This window comes from Sander lucioperca, chromosome 10 (assembly GCF_008315115.2).
Source record: "Sander lucioperca isolate FBNREF2018 chromosome 10, SLUC_FBN_1.2, whole genome shotgun sequence".
In the NCBI taxonomy this organism is placed as follows: Eukaryota; Metazoa; Chordata; class Actinopteri; order Perciformes; family Percidae; genus Sander; species Sander lucioperca.
In genome coordinates this window covers 11,956,802-11,972,692 of record NC_050182.1, presented here as the reverse complement: position 1 = coordinate 11,972,692, position 15,891 = coordinate 11,956,802, and the positions used below count along the sequence as shown (strand labels likewise).

Sequence of the window (15,891 nt, the reverse complement as noted above, 5' to 3'; positions counted from 1 at the left end):
TGTTCTTGCTGTACCTGTTAAAGTTTTGTCTTGGCCCAGAACGCAGAGATATCACACAGACACAGTAATAGTCTTAAAAGGTTTATTTGAGCAACAGGTGCTCAAGGAGACAGACGATGGTTCCTAAACCGGGAAGCTCCAGACTGGTCCGGGCAGTTTCGGAGCACGAGAGGAGACCGGCTGAGGCGAGATCACTGGTGGGTTCCTGAAGTGAAGACGGAGGCTGGCAGGTGAGACTGGAGCATGCAGACGCCGTGGAGATTGCAGCAGGACTGAGCGGAAACTAGAGTGAGAACACAGGACAAGGTATCAGCAAGGAATCACAGGAACAACTAGAATACGTCAGGGTTAGAGCCAAGTTACCACATGGGTTGAGGTTAATGACCCCAGAAACGACCCCAGAAACAAAATAAATCAACCCCGGAGGGGAGAAAGAAAGTCCGGGGAAGGCAGAAAACACTGGGGACCTGGGAACCGAAACACACTGGGGCACAACGCCCTGGGTCACTGGGAACAGAGAGTCACAGGGGCTGAGAGAGAGAGCTCAGCAACAGGGGGCAGAGTCACTGGGGCACAGGGAACAGAGCACAGGGCGGCCTCGGCAACGGGGAACTGAGAGGCCTCAGCGACAGGGGACTGAGAGGCGCCACAAAGGCAGAAGCCTTCAGGCGGCCTGCGACGAAGGCAGAACCCTTCCGGCCACCGAGATGACTGGCGGCGAAGGCGAGTCCCCTCTGAAGGCCGGCTGCGAAGGCGAATCCCCTCTGAAGGCCAGCTGCAAAGGCGAATCCCCCCTGAAGGCCGGCGGCGAAGGCGAATCCCCCCTGAAGGCCGGCTGCGAAGGCGAATTCCCTCTGAAGGCCGGCGGCGAAGGCGAATCCCTTCCGAAGGCCGGCGGCAAAGGCGAATCCCTTCCGAAGGCCGGCGGCAAAGGCGAAACCCCTCTGGAGGCCGTCTGCGAGGGCGAATCCCTTCTGAAGACCAGCGGCGAAGGCGAATCCCTTCCGAAGGCCGGCTGCAAAGGCGAAACCCCTCTGGAGGCCGTCTGCGAGGGCGAATCCCTTCTGAAGACCAGCGGCGAAGGCGAATCCCTTCCGAAGGCCGGCGGCAAAGGCGAAACCCCTCTGGAGGCCGTCTGCGAGGGCGAATCCCTTCTGAAGACCAGCGGCGAAGGCGAAACCCCTCTGGAGGCCGTCTGCGAGGGCGAATCCCTTCTGAAGACCAGCGGCGAAGGCGAATCCCTTCTGACTGACAGGCAGACCGAGCAGGAGAAGGGTCTGCTGGGCTGAAGACAGGCGACGGGTCAGCTGGATTGGGGTCCACCAAACAGGCAACAGGAACAGAGATCGACGTAGACTCTGGACGTCTGCACGTCAGCGGCGGTTCTGGACGGCTGCACGTCAGCGGCGGTTCTGGGCGGCTGCACGTCAGCGGCGGTTCTGGGCGGCTGCACGTCAGCGGCGGTTCTGGGCGGCTGCACGTCAGCGGAGATACTGAGTGGCTGCTAGCAGGCCGAGGTTCTGGAGGGCTGCTAGCCAGCCGGGGATCAAGGGAGCTGCTAGCCAGCCAGGCATCTGTGAGGCTGCTAGCCAGCTGGGGTTCAGAGTTGCTCCTAGCCAGCCGAAGCTCGGGGCGGCTGCTAGCCAGCCGGGGATCTGTGAGGCTGCTAGCCAGCTGGGGTTCAGAGATGCTGCTAGCCAGCCGAAGCTCGGGGCGGCTGCTAGCCAGCCGGGATTCAGGAAGGCTGCTAGCCAGCCAGGGATCTGTGAGGCTGCTAGCCAACTGGGATTCAGAGATGCTGCTAGCCAGCCGAAGCTCGGGGCGGCTGCTAGCCAGCCGGGATTCAGGAAGGCTGCTAGCCAGCCGGGGATCTGTGAGGCTGCTAGCCAGCCGGGATTCTGGGAAGCTGCTAGTCAGCTGGGGATTAGGAAACTCGGGAACTCTAGGAAACTCGGGGACACTAGGAAGCTCGGGGACACTAGGAAGCTCGGGGACACTAGGAAGCTCGGGGACACTAGGAAGCTCGGGGACACTGGGAAGGATGCTAGCTAGCTGGGGCTCAGGAAGGCTACTAGCTAGCCGGGGCTCAGGAAGGTTACTAGCTAGCCGGGGCTCAGGAAAGCTGCTAGCTAGCCTGGATTCAGGGGAGATGCTAGCTATCAGGGAATCCGGGGAGTTGCTAACTAGCTGTGGCTCAGGGAGGCTACTAGCTAGCCGGGGCTCAGGAAGGCTGCTAGCTAGCCTGGATTCTGGGGAGATGCTAGCTAGCGGGGACTCAGGAAAGTTGCTAGCTAGCCGGGGCTCAGGGAAGTCGCTAGCTAGCCTGGAGTCAGGAGAGTTGCTAGCTAGCCTGGAGTCAGGAGAGACGCTAGCTAGCAGGGAATGAGGGGAGTTGCTAGCTGGCCGGGGTTCAGGAGGTTTGCTGGCTAGCAGGGAAGTTGAGAGGCTGCTAGCTAGCCGGGAATCAGGAAGACTGCTAGCTAGCCTGGATTCTGGGGAAATGCTAGCTAGCAGGGGCGCAGGGTTATCGCTAGCTAGCAGGGACTTGCTGCTAGCTAGCTCAGAGTCAGGAGAGCTGCGCGCCAGCTCGGAGGCAGGAGAGCTGCACGCCAGCTCGGAGTCAGAGGAGCTGCACGCCAGCTCAGAGTCAGGAGAGCTGCACACCAGCTCGGGATCGGGAGAGCTGCACGCCAGCTCGGAGACAGAGGAGCTGCACGCCAGCTCGGAGTCAGAGGAGCTGCACGCCAGCTCGGGGTCAGAGGAGCTGCACGCCAGCTCTGGGTCAGAGGAGCTGCACGCCAGCTCAGAGTCAGGAGAGCTGCACACCAGCTCGGGATCGGGAGAGCTGCACGCCAGCCCGGGATCAGGAGAGCTGCACGTCAACCCAGGGTCAGGAGAGTTGCACGTCAGCTCGGGAACAGAAGGGTTGCTCGTCAGCTCAGGCACAGGTACACCGGTTAGCGCAGGCTCTGGTACACAGGTACTCTGATTTACAGCTTGAAGGCTGGCTTTGGCATCCTCAGTACGTCTAGCACACTGAACTACGTACTGGTAAACAGTCAAAAAAGTCTCTGGCTCTCCTCCAGGTGTAGAACGGACAGGACTAGGCGTTGGCTGGGAGATGGACATAAAACCTGTGGTAACACTGCTAGGCGGTGGTGGAGTAGGGGTGGAAACAAATCTTTGAATCCATTTAGGAATTGAGTCGTTAAGCCAGGGCTTTTCTGACAACTTAACACGGGCGAATGACAAAATTGAGTCCCTCTGGAAATCACTGTCAGCCTCCTTCCACATGGTTTTAAGCTCAATCATGTCACAAATGATCTCGTAAAGTTCATCTATCTTAGACTGTACATGTTTCACTTTTCCCAAGTCCGTGGAAGCTGCCATAGTAGAAGGCAAAAACAATAACTGGGCACCCACCGGAAGAAGAAGCCACACTGCTGTGTCCAAGTGGTCAGATCATTCTGTCAGGTGTGAAACCTCTGCAGGGTCCATGGCCAGTTCGTTCTGTTAAAGTTTTGTCTTGGCCCAGAACGCAGAGATATCACACAGACACAGTAATAGTCTTAAAAGGTTTATTTGAGCAACAGGTGCTCAAGGAGACAGACGATGGTTCCTAAACCGGGAAGCTCCAGACTGGTCCGGGCAGTTTCGGAGCACGAGAGGAGACCGGCTGAGGCGAGATCACTGGTGGGTTCCTGAAGTGAAGACGGAGGCTGGCAGGTGAGACTGGAGCATGCAGACGCCGTGGAGATTGCAGCAGGACTGAGCGGAAACTAGAGTGAGAACACAGGACAAGGTATCAGCAAGGAATCACAGGAACAACTAGAATACGTCAGGGTTAGAGCCAAGTTACCACATGGGTTGAGGTTAACGAACTGGCGCCGACAGGAAGATCAGCCCGGGTTAAGTATTGCTGGTGATTGTGGAATGAATGAGCTGCAGCTGCGGAGATCGGCTGAGCAGAGTTGAAGCGGCCACGCCCCTTGACCCAGATCTTGGACCACGCCTCCAGTACTCCACACAGATCAAACACAGACAGGACACAAACACAAACAGACACACAGGGAAAAAACATCCCAAACAGGACAGGGAGAGAGCTCCCCGTAACAGTACCACTGTTGCACATTTATTTTCTACATTTAGGGAATACAACATGACCCTCAGACACCAGACACTTATGTGAGATAGTAATATGTGCTGTATATGACCTAAAAGACAGCGCTCTGTATTTCTGAGGGTTTTGTTGTGCATGTGGGTCAGGTTACAGTCCCAAAATACAGGGAATTACAGTAATCAAGCTGAGAGGTGAAAAAGCATGGGTAACTGTTTCCAGGTCCTGGTGGGATAAAAACGGCTTTAATTTGGCTAAGATTCTAAGCTGATAAAAGCTGCCCTTTCACAACACGACTGACTTGTTTGTTAAAATTCAATGTAGTGTCCAGGAAGACACTAAGATTTTTAACTTCATTATGCATGCTTGCAGACAGGGGCCCAAGCTCATTGGTTAGGCTGCTGACAGAACTCGGAGGGCCAAAACATGATCACTTCAGTTTTGTCTACATTTAAATGAAGGAAGTTTCTTGCCATCCAACATTTGATGTCATTCAGGCAGTTGAAAAGGTTTTGCGCTGTTGGGTGTAACTGGAATGTAAAATTGTGTATGTGAGAGATTATTACCTCACTCAGTGTTGACTCCCTAAGCATTAGCCAGAGCTGATACTAATGCACTGATGATTACAGCACTTCTCATACAGTACATATCACAGCCTGAACCCTGTGAGCAGCAGATGGATTGTAGAATAAATACACTGTGATGGTAATCAACATCCAACTTCCAAGATCCAATCAAATCACCCCGTTGCTCAGAAGAGAGCTGGCAACTCTGTCACCACCATGACCCCCCTGACTGTGACAGCAGCCCGTAGCACATATATCAATTCTACCCCACTACTAGTCCTCTGTGCTATAAATAGCAGCCTGAGTGTGGAATCTAGTGTAGAACACCATGTTTCATAATGGGACCATTATGTAAGGCCCTGTCCGGTGCATCAACAAACAGGCTGACTCTACGTCTTCCTTCCCGTGGGGCATAGACCACATTGATGCTGGCTAGATGACAGAGAGCTGGGTCTCCCTGACTTACTATACATCCCGGGGATAAAGCAAAAGAGCATTCAGGTGTAAAGAAAGACTGACATTAATGTACAAACTTCATACAGTATTAGCCTGTAGGCATCTACCATTTCCAGGAAATGTCTTGTATGTACGGAGAGTACTAATCATTGAAAAAGGGTTTCATTCCAGATTGCTACATGTACAAGACAAATGTTTTGTATTTTGAAGTAAAGCACATATTTCTACACAACTACACTGACTCTCAATCATATACACTACTGATTTGCTTTTGAAAATATGTTTTGGATGAAACATGTTTTGGATGGCTACGATTAGGCTGCTAAACACTTTGTAAGGTTAGGAAGTGAAATCGTCGCAAAGCTTTAAGCCAGCGTCCTTTTTAAATATTTACTCCACCTGAACTTAAAATGCATTTGTCTGCTACAGTATAACTCACATGTCCTGCATAATCCTTTAAGAAAAAAATTGAGAAAATTAATATTTGATATTTATTTGGTTTCATGACGGTGCCCCCCCCACACACATTTTTACCAAACAAACATTCACCGGGGAAAAGTGGCCTGCTAATGTCAGTTTGCAGGCTACTAAGCTGGTCAGCTGCCGCATGTAAACATCCCTGCAAATATCACTTTGGTCCATTTAGATGCTGGCGTGGCTTGAACATGAGTTTGTTAACTTTTTCTCTCATTCCCCTGACGGGGCTCAGCCTGCCAGCCTCTGTCAACCAGACAGACACCGAAACACCCCTGCAGCCGGCTGAGATGAAAAGGAGAATTTTTTTATATTTACGCAAATGCCTTTTTTCTTCATTAAAAAAAAAAACTACCACCAATTAATTTAACACAAGTTGACATTATTTTGACTAACTGCTGCCTTCAGTCTTTATTGAAAATGTGTTAGCTGCAAGGCTGTTCACTAACATAGTTAGAACAGTTTTATTATAATATCTAAAATGTTATTTGTAAGTCAGAGGCGGAAGATTAAAGCCACTGTGTGTGGACTCACTGACTGATCAATTAGTGTTCTAATTCCTATCTTTGTTTCTTTTGTCATGACACTAAACCAAAACTTGCTAAGTATACTTTTGTACGCATTCAGATAAGGTACACTAAAGTTGCGTTAATTTGAAACCACTTACGTTGTACTGATGAAATTGTACTTGAAGCTACTGTGTGTAGGATTTTAAAAATTCTCAACTTTGGTGCCCACTGTTGGTCACACAAAAGGACAAGTTCAATACAAGCTACTTGTCGGTGAGGCATTATTATGGAACCCAGTCAACTTCTAGGAAAGGCCCGCCCTCCAATAGCATTCACACACTACTATTGGCCAGGCTGCCATGCTTACATAACGTAACGTAATCCGATTTGTTCAGCTGTATACTTATTGGGAGCAGTAGGATAGTTGGAACCGATTACCTTTAAGATCTGTGCTAGGTTAAGCTACCGGTGGAGCCGTCGGACAGAGTTACAACACGCACGAAGATGAGAAGGGTATGTATGGACTTATCTAACTCTGGGGGTTACGATGAATAAGCTAAACCTAAGCTTTAACCACTTAAGGTTAATGCCTAACCCCAACCAACCGAGCTGCTTCGTAGGGCGGGCCTTTCCTAGAAGTTACCTATAATAACGAGTCAGTGAGCAGTCCTTACATGTTCGGTCAGAGATTTTCACCCATTTCTCAGATGAAAGATAGATTAGTTAATTTGTGTCCATCATCCACACCATCCTCTGGTTCAGACAGTTGAGCATACAGGGCAATGCAGCAATTAAAGAGCATCATACAGCATGTATGTCTGTCTAGTGTGTGCTTGCATGTACCCATATTTCTGCATTTATGCATGTGTGTGTAGTGGGACTCCCCTCTGTCCCCATGCAGACAGTTGGTGCAGAGCGTTGGACTATATTACCATAGCATGAGTCACTGGAACATTCTGTGGCTCTGAGGGAGCAAATCACATTTGTTCGCTCTTCCCGTCTGCCATGTAATGAGGAAAAGAGGAGGAAAAAGGAGCACAGAAAAATAAGATGTTTTAGCTAGTGTGTGAAGTTAGTTTGATTGTGTATCCAAAGATAAAAACCCACATGTGTGGGCTGTAGATTAAACAGATTTAAAATAAAGATGAAAGTAAGTTTAATTGATAATCTGCTAAATGTCTGCTAAAACGCTCATTGCTGCACTGCACTTCCCAGAGATCGCCGTCAATCAAACAGGGTGGGGGCGGGACTAATATGCTTTTCTTTGGGATTTCTGTTGATGCGGTTTAAGTTTCTGTAGCTGGTGTTCTTTATGTTTCTTTTCTTTTTCTTGTCAGCCCTGGTGGTGATACAGTATGAGCTTGTGTACAAGGCACCCTGTGGAGTCTCAACAAAATGTTGTGTGTATAATAAAATCCTAGAAATCATAAAAACGTTTAAAAAACATTTTTCTTCTTTATCTTCTACTTCAGAAGTAACAATACATTTTAAAAATCATGTTGACATAGATGGATGGCTCAATGTGATTTCAGTTGGACTTTACAGTCACTGTGCAGCTCTTGCTCTGTGCAGTTTTTCATGAAAGAATGATGAAAATTCAAACTCACCAAATGGTAGGCACTCTGATAAGTGACCTGTAAGAAATAGAATTAAAAAAATGAGAAAAAACGTCTCATTACAAACCATGTAAAATCAGGAGATGGTGCAGGATGTCTTCTTTACTCACAGAATATAACAGATGTACTTCTAACAGGGAAATAATAAGTACTTCTTGATTTTACGGAGCCCCCCATGTCCCACTTTGTCAAAAAAAATTAATTATAACTATCTCGTGGCCTCAAGATAGTAACTCGTGGCCTCAAGATAGTATCTCGTGGCCTCAAGATAGTAACTCGTGGCCTCAAGATAGTATCTCGTGGCCTCAAGATAGTAACTCGTGGCCTCAAGATACTATCTCGTGGCCTCAAGATAAGTGTATATAAAAGGAGAATGCACAATGAAGCAGCTTTTCTCCCCAAAGCAGAGAGTGCATCAAGACATTTAAAGGAATATAAATAATAATAGAAGTTGGTAAATAAACAAGTATATACATGTAAAAAGTATAAATATAGGCTATAAAATATGAAGAAGAATTATAAAAGGACTATGGATATGCAGTCTCACGGCAGTTCGTGTAAATGTCACGTTATTTTCTCAGGGAAAGGACGCCGGCAGACGGCTGGGAAACGGCCGAAAATGATGCTCTGCAAGCTGGGAGGCAGCTGCAAGGCGGCCCACTGGGGACGCGCCACAATAACGGGATGGCGGAGGTTGGGTTTGGAGAAACATAACAGGGAAAGGGCGCCTTACACGCCGGGAGATGGCCGCGGGGGACCCGCCACAATAACGGGATGGCGGAGGTTGGGTTTTAGGAGAAACTCTCTGCACTCTCTGCTTTGGGGAGAAAAGCTGCTCCATTGTGCATTCTCCTTTTATATACACTTATCTTGAGGCCACGAGATACGTATCTCGAGGGCACGAGTTACTATCTCGAGGCCACAAGATACTATCTTGAGGCCACGAGATAGTTATAATTAATTTTTTTTACAAAGTGGGACCAGGGGGGCTCCGTATGATTTAGCTTCAGGCAGGAATAAATTAGCTGCTTGTCAACAATTGAGATGTAAAAGATTCACATTAAATATACTTCGACATTTTGGGGGAAAAAAGTTATTTGTTTGCCTGCCAAGAGTTATTATGTAGCTAATGCGGTTAGCTTAGCTTTGCATAAACTGGTCAAACAAACAAAATCTAACATACGAAGTAGTGAGCTTCAGGAGGAGCTGGTAGGTGGATTTGATTTGTTACTCTTAGACAGAGCCAGGCCAGCCATTTCCCCGTTTCTAGTATTTATGCTAAGCTAACCATCTCCTGGCTGTAGCTTTATAATTGTACAGACATGTGTGTGGTATCAATCATGTTATTTAACTCCTGCTATTTTTGCATGGTCATAGATTCCAAACTTCGTTTTCAATGAGGGAGAAAAGCCTTTTGTGAAAAAACCATCAGACCAATATTAAACCAATTGTACCACCATGGATCAATATAAAACTTGTTTGCAAAAATACCTTATTTATTGTGGACATGTCAAAGTAAATATAATATGAAACGCAGATTTAAAAAAAGTGTGCCCCCCTCCAACTCATCATGACTAATTCACATGAATGCCACGGTTTTCAAAAAAAGCTTTTATCTCAAAGACACGTCACATCAAAATCTTGTCGAAGCGCTTGATAGCAGGTTTACTAATGAGGGGAAGCACAATCATGCATTTACACTATTGTAGCAGGCGCGAGCACATGGAAGGTGATATTGGCGGTTGTCTGGTTCATTCAGGCGTCCGCAGGTTTTCCTGACCACTGCTGATGTGATTTGTATTCGACCCAGTGAGCAGAACACATTCTTACGCTAGCCCAAGTGCTGTGAAGATATCAAGCTGTCATGCGAATATCTTCATTCACATCTCGTGGGGCAGACTGATCTCATGAAGTGGCATATGTATGACACGCCAATTCGTGTTCCATTTAGGCGTGTTATCAAGACGCATAATCGCTTTTTAGCGTGTTTATCAACGCAATTCGCCCGCCATTGACCTACATTACGAGTGAATTTTCGACATAGCGAGTAGTATAAAGGGACATTGGTCCGCATAAGGAGGTTGGTTGGGGTGGCGGATGGGTAACACAAGACTTTCACCCAGGAGAGCCGGGTTTGCGTCCAGCGTGTGGCGATTTTTAGCCGTTTTTTTTTTTTTTTCTTTTTTTTTTAAGCCTTCCCCAATGTTTCTTTCCTAAACCCAACCGTTTATTGTTTTCCTAAGCAGCAGAGGCTCTGCATTCCTCGGTCTCTCTCTGTGTGAAGGAAAACAGAGAGGACTTTGAATATTTATGTTTTTGTTTCATTTCAATTTCCATCATCTTGACAGTGACACCATTCCATTCCTAATTTGAGTGTTGTGTGTTTGTGTGGTGACATTCCACATTTTTGTTGTCGTCAACAAATCTAATGAAAAGACCAAAAGTACTGCCTGTCTATCAAAAGCCTAGTAGTGTATTCCTCCTCTTCCTGTAATTTTCTGTAAAATTTAGCTTAAAGTCTGTTGTTGTTTCCTGAAATGAACAGAGTTTTGCAAGGCAAGGGACATTCAGTGATTATCCAGTAAATAAACTGCTGTTGATCCAGACTAGCTACACGCTGAATAGTTGTCGAGACATTTCACTCAAAATCACAAAAGGTGAAACTCAGTGGTGCTAAAGGGAAAGTCAGAAAAATCTAAGTCAGTAAGATATATCCTCTATATGAACGGAAAATATTTTGCTAATACATGTGTGTGATAATCACTAATGAATGTGATATTTCACAGGATATGTAAAGACTTTGACATACGGGCAGACCGACATTGCCACCATAGAGCACTGGCGCCTGCATGGCTATAAACGCATTAATGTGCCACACTGTTGCACTGACTGACATCATTACCATGAACACATACACACTGTAGTTTATTTTGACTCAATCCTATATACAGTACACCAACATGCTGCCCCAAATACTCACTAGAGCATCAAATGTGTATTAATCAATCACACACAGCCCCCCTGCAATGATTAGTTGTGTTTGCAACCTCCGCTGCTAAAAAAGAAGCCAATGCGGAAGTGCCAAAAACTGCAGGTCCTCGAGTGGCCACTTCAGGCTGGCTCCAAACAGGAGTCAATCCCCATAGACCCCACGTTGACACGCCCAATTTTACAGCAGAAATAAACATGTTTACATCCTGGTACAAAAAAAAAAACGGTTTTGGTCTCTATAGTAGGCCTGCACAATATATTGTTTTTTTATCGTTATCCCGATATCAACTTGCGCAATAAAACTTCGCGAAAGACTGCGACATATCGCAAAAGACACTTTCAACTACGTTAGTGCATATTTTCCTCATATTGTGCAGCTCTACTATATAGCTCCCCCTTCATCATGACAATTGTGGGGCGGGGAATAACTGCTGGTTTGTTTTTGGCTCCCTTTTATATTACAGCGGGATTTAATTCTCATTGACTGTCTCATTGATTCTTTCTTGAGTGACATCTCCTCGTTCCATTAAGCGAGACCCTGGGCAGAATTCCCTCACTGCCTATTAGCAGGATTTCATGTAGAAGGTGAAGGCCATATCCTTCCACACTGAGATCAATACAGTATGTCAGCTTGTCAACCTTTCAGTGGATCACTTCAATAACCCAACAGATCATTAAAAAGCAGAGAATATGAGCAGAGCAGCACAGAAAAGTATTTAGAAAAACAGGTCACAGATAAAATTGTCATGGTATAATAAATGGACTGCAGATAATGAGTTTGAAAATATCAAGGAGTTAATACGGTTAGTCAACTGAGCATCCAGTGTGAGAAACGGGCTCCACAGAGGGATGACTGTGGATTTTGTACCCCATCACTTACACTGGAAGTGTATTAGGAAAGGATATCTTAATGGTCAGTATGAACAGGAGAAATAATTACAACAACCAAAAAATGTTGCAATATGCACATGTGAGAATTGTATTAAGACAGACTTGAAAGACTGTGAACTTATCCTTTTAAAAAAGCACACCTTAGGTATTTTTAGACCCATCGTCATTTTTTTTTTAAACAATTTTTGGTATCAAATGTGTAAAATACAATAGTATTATGTTGAAATATACAGTAATTAGTTCTAGAAGTAATTGGGTCTTCAATGGTATTTTGAAGTGCACGACGACTATGCAGTCTTAGAATTTGAACTACTGGACACAATACTTCACTAAGAATGGACACTGAAGGTTTCCACATCTCACTTGTAAGTTGCATATTGAACACCAATTGGCTTAAAGTGCTCATATTATGCTCATTTTCAGGTTCATAATTGTATTTAGAGGTTATATCATAATTTAGGTTTACATGGTTTAATTTTCAAAAAACATCATATTTTTGTTGTACTACACATTGCTGCAGCTCCTCTTTTCACCCTGTGTGTTGAGCTCTCTGTTTTAGCTACAGAGTGAGACATCTCACTTCTGTTCCATCTCTGTTGGGAGTTGCACATGCGCAATAGCTAGGTAATGACTACAAGCTAGTCAGAAACAGAGTATGAGGGCGTGCCACGCTAGCAGCTAGGCGAGCATTACAACGTGCATTACAAAGTGACCCTCTGACACACTCGTCTCTGAAGTAAAGGCTGGACTACAATAGAGCTGTTTGGAGCAGTTTGTGAACAGTGTTTTCTGTTTGAGATGGTAAGTTCCTTTGGGGTGGACTTTGGGCTTTTTCACTTTATAAACCTATAACGTGCACAAAAAAAGATATATAACACAATAAAGGAAAGGGAAAAAGCCAAAAAGCATAAAGTAGTTGATCTCACAAATCCTGCTCATATGTGAACGTGTTCCACATGTGCCTATACCTTAAAACTAAGATTTTTGATGAGCACAAGCTTTTCCCCTTTAACAGATACAGGTGAAAACAGTGTCATCCTACATCTAGTCTCGCTTTGCCAGACCTTCCTCCAAAGCGCTGTGAACAAAAAATCATGAGCGTGAAACATTTTTTAGAACGGGGGGGTTCAGTATGCACTCATTAAAGTTAATTTGACTGGCAAAACAGTTAAAGTCTTTCCTTCCATTACACAATAATAAAAGTCATAATTTTAAAGAAGTAAAAAGTTTTGGATCACTTTTGACTTCTTCCAACCATATGTTAAATTAACAGTCAATGGAGATTTACATACTGCAACAATATCATAATCCTACAATGAATCATTGTGAAAGCAAAACTTTCTAGATGTTGTGTTGTTACTTTGGCCTACTCATGATGGTAACAGGTTTTTCTCATCAAAATGTGTTTTGATTCATTAAACCTTGTTCAGTGGGAATAGGAAGACAAATTAGTCTATGTTCTGCTTGTGGACCTTGTGTCGCAGGTGGCAAATATCCAATAGCCAATAGCAATAGCTCTTAGAGGGCGAAGCCTATACGAAATAGAACGATAGTTACGTATTGTAACTCCAGATTCTATGAGTATAGGCACAGCCCTCTAAGATTCGGGCCATCTGCTTCACCAACATTGGCTGAATAAAAATGCTGATGTTGGGAGCAGATCTCTGGTCGCGCCACTGTAATATACAGTATCTGCGGACGTAAGAGAGGCCCGTTTAGGGCACAGGGCGCGAAAGAAATCTTCACGACTGCGCATGCGCGAAGGGATTAACCCAATAGCAATAGCTCTTAGAGGGCTGTGCCTATACTCATAGAATCTGGAGTTACAATACGTAACTATCGTATTGTTTGTATCACAAACAATACGAGGTCGGTCAGTGAAGGCGCAGTCACAGCGGTAGCCGTCGTTGCTGGTAACGTACTTGTATGACAGAGTGCACGGACCTAACTGGCATGGTTTTATTTCAGTTAGCCTTATAGCTGGTTTGATTTGCATTGAGAGATGATTTTATGGAAAGTACCCCATGCCAATCTCTAGGTATGGTGAAGGGCATGTGATGATGTGGGGCTATTTTAATTCCAAAGGCCAAGGGAACTTTATCAGGATGCATAGTAACCTGGATCCATGAAATAACTGGCCTTTAAAAATAAAAATCTGCCTGCCTCTATGGAAATTTAACATAGGGGTGTACTCACTTTTGTTGCCAGCGGTTTAGACATTAATGGCTGTGTGTTGAGTTATTTTGAGGGGACAGCACATTTACACTGTTATACAAGCTGTACACTTAATACTTTACATTGTAGCAAAGTGTAATTTCTTCAGTGTTGTCCCATTAAAAGATATAATGAAATATTTACTAAAATGTGAGGGGTGTACTCACTTTTGTACTACTGTATGTGGGAATGTTTGGCATATGATAAATGTAAGCTTCTTTCTGTGACTCTACCCATAACCCTGTTCAGGTTGACGTTTTGAATGGTTGACTATAAACTATTTGCTGCCAAACAGCCCCTGAGAAAGGCCCTAAACTCCATACCTGTATATCATACAAAAACTATTCTTAGTTACAGGTGATTATACACTAATGAAAACATAATTATGAATATCATAATATTACATTTCTGCCAATAAATCCCCCTAAATCCTACATACTGCTCCTTTAACTTGCTATTCGAATAACTAATGTCTCCCCAAAGTTTCGGGTCTTTATGCCTTTAAGGGTGAATCCACTCTGAATCGCACTGAGCAGAAAACTGCTACTGCGTTTCTCTTTATGGTCTCTGAAACCATGAGGAGCATCAGACAGATGAGCTGGAAGCATCCTTTTGTGACCTGCAATTAAGTTTTATGTTTTGTTCATCAATGTAGAGTAGTGGTTTAATCATGCTTTTCTAAATTAACTTTTCTATTCAGTAGTAGTAGTAGAGTATGGGAAGTAGAGCTGAAGATCTTTGCCCGAACCGACGGGTTCGGTCGGGTTCGGTCTTCATTTCTATCATGTAACATGGGCTCGGGCCGGGCTCGGGCTTGCGCTCCGAGTTGCGCAGTTAACGAGCGGTCAGGTGAAGCGTTTCGATTAGCGTGAAAATGGATGCTGAGGAGGTGAAACAGAGGCTGGCTTCTGGAGGACTTATTTTATTTCTTTGTTCCAACTTCCATGTGGCCTATAGCCTCCGTTAGTCATGAATAAATTATGTTAAAAAATGTATAAATTACTCATTCTTGACGGAAGACAAAAGAGCTGTGTGCGTGCGGCGCAGTCTCTTTTTTCTTTCTCTTCCTTTTCCGCCGAGTGGTGCGTGTGCCCGCTCGCGGCGTGAAGAGCGTGTCCGCGCTATTTTCCGACATGCACTCTAATCACTGCTGATAGACGGCCTTTTGTACAGTCGGGCTGTAAACGGGTTCGGGCTTTTAAAAATCTGTCAATCAAAATGTACTTGTCGGGCTCGGGCCGAATTCTCTCGGGCTAGGGCCTTGTCGGGCCGAACTTTTAAGGCCCGATTACAGCTCTAATGGGAAGGGCAAATCCACACTGAATCGGAGTTTTTCCTCGCCACTGTTGCACTAAATGCTTGCTCTTGGGGGAATTACTGAAATTGTTGGGTCTTTGTAAATTATAGAGTGTGGTCTAGACCTACTCTATGTGTAAAGTGTCCTGAGATAACTCTTGTTGTGAGATTTGATACTATAAATAAAATGGAATTGAATCACAGTGAGCTCTTGTTCTTTATGATACTGAAACCATGAGGAGCATCACACAGATTCTACATTTTACTGTCACCAGGCAAACACATAATCAGCCTCTGGTCTGTTCATTAGCATGTATAGCTAATGACAATTAGCAAATGCTGCTAGCTAAAGAAAGACGGTCCAGACTGTTCTGGCTCCACACCTGGCTGAAACCCCACTGCGCTTCCCTGGGCATTCCCTATGTCGACAACTTCAACTTGTTCTGGGAGAGGCCCAGCCTGCTGAAACATGATGGTCTCCACCCAAACTGACATGGAGCCAGGCTGCTATCTGACAACATAACGACCACACTGAAAGTTAAGTAATGACATTCTGTTGAAAATATCACAGATTCATGCCCCCCCAGGTATTGATCCTAATGGCACTTTACAAGTGAATGAATCTGAAAATGTTTTCTGCAGGGTAACATGTAGTACTAGTACTATTCCAGTTATAATCAACAATAGACCATACAAAGTGTTGAATCCCCTAAGTAATAAGAAGTTGACTGCAAACATAGTCAATTTAGCATCCAGTTCAC

At 45.2% G+C, this 15,891-nt stretch overlaps 1 protein-coding gene across 2 annotated transcripts in view; it reads right to left on the bottom strand.

The window, feature by feature from the left end:
* Nucleotides 1–15,891, bottom strand: part of dgkb (diacylglycerol kinase, beta) — a 129,006-nt gene that overhangs the window by 109,225 nt on the left and 3,890 nt on the right. Inside the window, exons 2-3 of one of the 2 annotated variants that reach the window (XM_036006491.1) lie at nt 7,730–7,756; nt 6,966–7,122 (exon numbers count right to left, since the gene is read on the bottom strand). The exons of the other annotated variant lie outside the window; for it this stretch is intronic. The gene's annotated coding sequence lies outside the window, so the exon portion shown is untranslated. The remainder of the gene's footprint in view (nt 1–6,965; nt 7,123–7,729; nt 7,757–15,891) is intronic. 2 annotated transcript variants of the gene reach the window in all.